This window comes from Alligator sinensis, unplaced genomic scaffold (assembly GCF_000455745.1).
Source record: "Alligator sinensis unplaced genomic scaffold, ASM45574v1 scaffold830_1, whole genome shotgun sequence".
Lineage (NCBI taxonomy): Eukaryota > Metazoa > Chordata > Crocodylia > Alligatoridae > Alligator > Alligator sinensis.
This window is the reverse complement of record NW_005842309.1, coordinates 1,605,244-1,611,981: the sequence shown is the minus strand read 5'-3', so window position 1 is coordinate 1,611,981 and position 6,738 is coordinate 1,605,244. Positions and strand designations below refer to the sequence as shown.

Sequence of the window (6,738 nt, the reverse complement as noted above, 5' to 3'; positions counted from 1 at the left end):
TCTTCTTTACTCAGGCATTGCACGTGGGGGGGGGCAGCGAGAACTACCTGCAAGTCACAAGCTCAGAGAAAAGTAGGGCTTAAAGGAACCCTATGGCCTGGTCAACACAAGCATACACTTTTGGTTCCCCAGAGACAACCAGCAGCAAGACACCTTGTGCTGCTGCTAATTGTCCCCAGGGAATGCCTGTGCAACACACCCTCTGGCACGCAGCAGGTTACCCCAGGTGGGCTAAGGGGGTTGGGGCCAGCACTGCTGCTGGCGCTGCAGCAGCGGTGATCCTGGTGCTTGGAGCCTGGCTGGCAGTTGGAGCATGGCTCCGGCCAGCCAGGCTCTAGTTTTGAGAAGCGTGTGCTGCCCTCGTGTGTGCCACTCTGATTTTTCTTGGCGCTGTTTTTTGACCCCTGAATATCTACAGGTCAAAAAAAAACCCTGTGCTGCTCCCTTGCAGCACAGAGAACAGCTGAATGTGTGGCATGTGGTGTTGCAGACATGCCTTTGCACCACATACTGCATGGCCATGCTTATCTGAATGGGCCTATGAGTTCACATGTACAGACACCCTAGGTGCCCTGCCAGCTAGCACCAGTTCAGACCCCTGGGAGTGAAGACTCAAGAAGCATCACTAGGGAGTGGTTCTCACCTTCTCTCTTTCCCCTGAGCTACCATGAATATTTATACAAGGAAAGAAAGCCATTCTTTACTGGCAACATTTGCCCAGGCCAGTGATGCTCAACCAGGGTGTTGCAGCACCCTCATGTACCATGAGATTCTTTTAAGGTGCTGCAAGGTGCCATGCAATATTAGCACTGTTAGATGCATAAATACGTACATAATTCACAAAATAAACCAAGAGATTTCAAACAGGCATCCACAACATCAACACCATTCTGACCTGTTGCATCTTACAACAGAACTGCTTTATTATTTCCCTGCAGTCAAAAATGAGATAAATTAGTTTTCCAAATGAGGTGCCACTGACTTCAGACAGTTATGGAGGTTGAGTCTAAAAAGGTTGAGAACCACTGTTGTGGGTCCAGGCACAGCCAGTTAAGTTTTTATCCTCTTCTCCCTGGTGCGGGCAATGGAGCCAGAAACAATCCTCTCTTCTCTATGATGCAGCAAGCAGCCAACTAAGTGGGTGCTGAGCAGCTGTTCAGTGCACTTCCAAGATCATATTAGAGCTGCACCTGGGACTGCAGGGAATCAATGTAGGCAAGTCAAGAAAGTAAGATAAAGACTGATTAAAAATTTGTTAGTTTAAAAATGGAGAACACTGTTCCAGGAATACAATTACACTTCATAAACAGCACACACATCTTCTGAGTACAGTTGCCCTTAAAGGCCACAATTTGGACCTTAGAGTGTTAAAACAGGCTCCACAATTCACAGGTTGGGTACTCCTTTTATATAAATCAGGCTTATTTTAAATACCCAGAAATTGAAAAAAATCATACCCACTGACCTTCAGGTGCTTTTCCTACAAACTAGAAAGAACTTCAACAAAACAAAACACAAAAGGCCCAAGGACTGGAGAGGGCCTCTGGGGTCCAGTACCTTCCCTTGCTATAGCAGCTAACATGCCATATAATGCCAGTTCCATCTTGAAAATGGCTAGGCTTTTTGCCCCAACTACTATCTGTTCCAGAATCTCACTCCTCTGGTCGTTAGAAGCCTGCTTCCAATTCCCGGACTAAAGTTTATTCATGGCCAGCTAATACACATTTGTTCTTGTGCCAACACTGTCCATTAGCTTTAACAGCTCCTGGTGTTTATCTCCCTGATGTGTTTATAGAGAGCACTCAGATCCTTTCAGCCTTTGTTCTACTAAACTAAACAAGCCAGGCTCTTTTACTCTCCATTCCTCATTCATCCTAGTAACCCTTCTCTTCACTAATTAATTTCTGAATTAATCTTCATTGAACATAGGTGTTCAAAATTGTAAACAGTATTCCAAATGTGTTGACAGTGTCTTGTACAATCAATAATTATAACTACATTAGTGGTTCCTTAGCTCTACTGTGCCTCGTATATACTAGGATATTTGCTTTATTAATAGCCACCTCACACTGACAGCTCACCGTCTTCTTGTAAATGACTAATACAGATAAGTCTTTTTTTGTCATTTCTAACTAATGACCTTCCCAATTATTAGTCTTATTTATTGTCATTGGTTTCTAAATGAACAATCTGGCCTTCAATATGGTTGAATATCAATTCCATCTCTCTTATACCAAGTTTAAGGTCATCTTGTATTTGGATCCTCCTGTACTAATGACGCCTCCCAACTCTGAAGCACGGCAAATTTTATCAATACACTTGTATTTTTTCTGCCTAGACCACTAATGAAAATATTTAAGATTGTGTCCCAGGATTGATCCTTAAGGATCTCCACTAACAATACCCCTGAACTTTGACAGTCCCCCTCTTTCAGCCCAACACATCATTGTTGTTTTTTTAACCAGTTCCTTATCATTCTACAAGTCTTGAATTAATCTCCCATTTTCTATTTACCTCCACATCTTTAACTATTCTTTACTTCACAAAGAATCCTGTAATCATACATGCTATTAACATAATATAATTTTGACAGATTTAATCCTTGCTACTGGACTTGCATTTGTGTATGCCAGTTCTTTTTTTTAGAGTTTGGGAACGCACATTATCCGATCTCCATTCCCTCATGCCCACCCTCTGCCTCAGTTAACACATTAGAATCTTTGAGCTGTTTCCATCTTAGCTGTTGTTATTTTTGTTTCAATGCACATTGCCTCTCCTTCCTTTGGCCCCAAGTTCAACTACGTCAGTTTTCATTAAAGATGATAAGTATTCATTTAGTTTTTAAATTGCATCTAAATCATCTTTAATTTTAACCCCAAACTAATTGCCTAGCAATCTCACTTCTTCCCCTGTTCTCTTATTTATTGACTAAATAACTTTTACTTTACTTTACATGGTAAAATCTACCATGGCTTGATTTCTAACAATTGCAATTTAGCTTTAGACTTTTGGACCTTCAAAAAAATCACTTTCTTTGCTGAATCCTCTTTTTCATTCCTCAGAAGCTTTCTGCTTATTCATAATATCCTTTTTGAGGGTGGTTATTCCCCAACTAATCTCTGGATCCTTAACTTTTCAGTTTCTTTCCTTTGTGATGAAAATGTCAAATAGATTTTGCATTCCTGACTTAAAGAAATCCCAAGCCTCCTTAACAAGTGCCCAAGATCTAATGCTTCTGCTGTTACCTAGGGCAGTAATTTTCAACCTATGGTCTGTGGATCCCAAGGTCCACAAAAGTTGACTATGATCAAAAGTATGTGAATTCCCACACTTAAAATTCAAAGAGGCCCACACATCCATTCAAAATTTCCAAAGGGGTCTGGCACCTGCATTCAAAATATTTTTAGGGGTCCGCAAATGAAAAAAAGGTTGAAAACCACTGGCCTAGGGCATAAGCTGTTGTTTAATTAAAGCTGACCAAAGTCTAGGCATTCTATTGCTACTTTTCCTACCTGGATATCCACAAATTTGTGTTAATTTCATGCTACTGACTAGGAAAGCTATGTACAGTATCAATGGCACAGATTTAAACTGGGAAGGAGAAAACTAAATGGAGGCTCAGATACAAGCAGAGTAACAGGCTTACAGCGAAAAGACTCAGAGAGAAGAATGAATGGTCTCTCTTTCCTGCAGTCAGAGGAGGTTGAGATGGCAGGGTGTCATTTTCCTACTCTCCACAGACTGATGCAAATTATGAAGCTCCCAAAGATGATCCAAAGATAAGACTCTGATAAGAAAACTATTCCATCCCAGAAGCTGATGGACTGGGCTTCTCACCAAAGAACTGCCCCACAGCAATGATCTCCCTTCATATTAGTCTCTAGTTTACACATCTACAAAGTGCAGGTGTCTAAAAGAGTTTTTCAAACTCTGTTAGTACCTCTTAGAGCGTGAACTCCCCAGGGTAATGTTTTCATAACATTCCAAGCACAGTGTTAATTCTCAGCATGTAAAACAAGTGTTGAGGATTAACATCTTCCCTTTTCTATGACAACCTTTTTAGAGCATATACTCTATTCTCATGGACAGCCCTCAAATATTCCTTTTCCTAAAAGAACTAAACTATGTCATGGCTCTGACAGCCTTAGGAATCTTTGCTTTTTTAGGGGACATAAAACAGAAACAGTAGTAAACTGATAGATGCAGTGAACCTGCATGGTGGTGCTAAACAGCTTGTCCCACTTCTTAAGTGATTTGCACTTTTCAGCCTGGCTGCTTACCAATTTCAGTCTAGAAGTCACTGAAGGCAGATCTGTGAGAATTCCCATAAAAGATTCACTCCTTTCCTTGTGTAGAATTTTTCTTTAAGATTTTGATCGAACCTATAAAAGTTAGAGGTGAGTCAATAACAGACACAGTGATTTTAGAAACTTCTTTGAAAAAAAGTTGTATCAATATGATTATTGTTTACTCAACAGTATTTCTACTAGGAATATAAAAATCCACTTGCAAATTACAAGTAATCAAATAAGTCACGTGTGCTTACAAAAACAATGAATCAAAAACACATCTGCTTCTTCAGTTGAAGGCCACACTCGCTATAATAATTATGAAATCATTTGTAATAAGCACTGTCAGTGTTTTTCACAAATATATCGTATCTGCATATAATCTTAAATGTTGATTTTTTTTTTAATGACATAAATAGCAATTTATGTAGCAGCAGCACATTATTCCAAGAATCTGGCACAGATTTGTCCTTGTGATCCACTGGTAAAAGATGATTAGTATTATACTTTTGAAGTTTCACATGACAGTCTCTAAAATTATTTTATTAAGTAAGATTTCTCTGGAATTTGGCCCTTTTTCTCCTCCTAATGTCTCTTTACATTCAAAATAGGACAAGAAAGAGAGAAGAAACACAGGGGTCAGTGAGTAGCTAGTGCCAAGCCAATAACAGGCAAAAGTATTTTGTCTGTAAAACTTTTCAGATTATTTGATCAATTCTAGAGCTAGTAGTATTAAAAATATTCAGATTAGGAATGTAACATATACACTGTTTTCTTTTGTTTTGTTTTTAGCTGAACAAACAGTAATTATTTGACTACTTTATAGTCAGTACCTATGATCTACCAAGACTTTATAAATCAGTAAAATTTGCCAGACTGAGAACCTGGCTCATCTGAAACCCAAAACGCTTACAAAGACGAGCCTTAGGGAGCTTGGTATTCCTCCTAGGGTGCCTTGCAACTTAAAATTCTAATTAATTTTCTGAATGTATATTTTGTTGAGGTAACACGTGATCTAGTTTGTCATGCTAAAATGGGAACATAATATGGATTATCTTCTGAATAATGACTGACACCAATTCAGTTAAGTCCCTCCAAGCTGCCTTGATTTCTGTGCTGCTGAGCAATAAACTTTAACATATGGATTGATCTCTCTCAGTCCAGCCTGAAACAGCAGGTAAATTAAGTTCCAAGGCAAAGCCAAGGTGTTGGCAGTTGATGGAGAACTGCTGAAGCTTCAGCTGCTAAAAAGATATAGCAGCAATGCCAAGAAATGCTTTCTTCCAGTTGCTGGGCTAGTAGATTACAGATATTTTCTTTTACTTGCTGACCTCTTAATCATGTCTGTCAAAACTAAACTGCCACAAAGCATTCTACCTCAAAGAAAGGCTAAAATCAGTTCAGGAACCTAAACTCATGCAGCAGGCAGCAGCTTGCATTTCAAGTGGCACGTCCTACTAGGTTAACGTATTAGCAGTGCCTGGAGTTCCACACCAGCTGCATTCTGGTATCTGGGTGTAATTCAAGTTGTAACTTTTCACCTATAAAAAGCTCTGAATGTCTTAGGCCAGTGGGACAATCTTTCTGGCAGGTGTGCCACAAATTAGCCCTGCACCTTTTTCCATGTGCCACACTGATACCCTTCCTTTGCTCGATCCACTGCTCTGCTTTCTACTCCCATCCTTATGCTCTCTGCCAGACTGGCTGCTCTGCTTTCTCCTTCCTTCCTTGCACTCCCTACCTGTTTTGCTGCTTTGCTCTCTGCTTCCTCCCCTGTCTGCTGCTGGCTGCCTTTCTCCTCCCCAATTTGCTGCATGCCACGCACACGTGCTAGTTGGCCACCCCTGGCTTAAGACATTCTATGTAAGACACTGCAACTCTGTGTACTTACTGCCACACACCTGTGGTCAGTGGAAGAACTAATTTCTATCCCCTCTATCAGGGCTCAACTAAGGTCGTTTCTCAAATCATAAGCGGCGCCCAACTGATAGTATCTGTGAGGCGCCAGACTCCAATCTTGTCTTAAATTTAAGTGGGAGCAGAATGCTCTTCAACGGCCTCCTTTAAATCCGCTCTGTTCACACACACTCACCCAGGATGAAACAGCATGGCATCTGTTTACTCACACTTGAGGAAAAAAGGACTTGACAAGGGATAATGGTTGTGAAGCCATTCTGTTCTGGGCTAACAGCTGTTAGCCACTAGTTTCAGTTTGATTTTTTTTTAATGTGTAGAAAAGGAAGACGGGTGCTGTGACAGAATAGCATTATATGAGACTATTACAGATGCCTGAATACCTTAATGAAAAGCAAGAGAAAGAGCAAATGTAGTCAGTCATATCAGTCACCTTATTATGTATGTCCACTAAACAAATAAAAAGTTTCAAAATCATAAAACTGCCAAAATATAAGAAAGTTTGGCGCTCATTCTTATAATCTCTAAAATGAGA

At 40.2% G+C, this 6,738-nt stretch overlaps 1 protein-coding gene across 12 annotated transcripts in view; it reads right to left on the bottom strand.

The window, feature by feature from the left end:
* The window catches only part of ZC3H12B (zinc finger CCCH-type containing 12B), a 91,813-nt gene that overhangs the window by 34,029 nt on the left and 51,046 nt on the right, over nucleotides 1-6,738 (bottom strand). For 11 of the 12 annotated variants that reach the window (XM_025209829.1, XM_025209828.1, XM_025209823.1 and 8 more), the window contains 2 exons: nucleotides 4,281-4,382; nucleotides 983-1,196 (listed from right to left, as the gene is read on the bottom strand). The gene's annotated coding sequence lies outside the window, so the exon portion shown is untranslated. The remainder of the gene's footprint in view (nucleotides 1-982; nucleotides 1,197-4,280; nucleotides 4,383-6,738) is intronic. The other variant, XM_025209827.1, reaches the window with a different exon arrangement.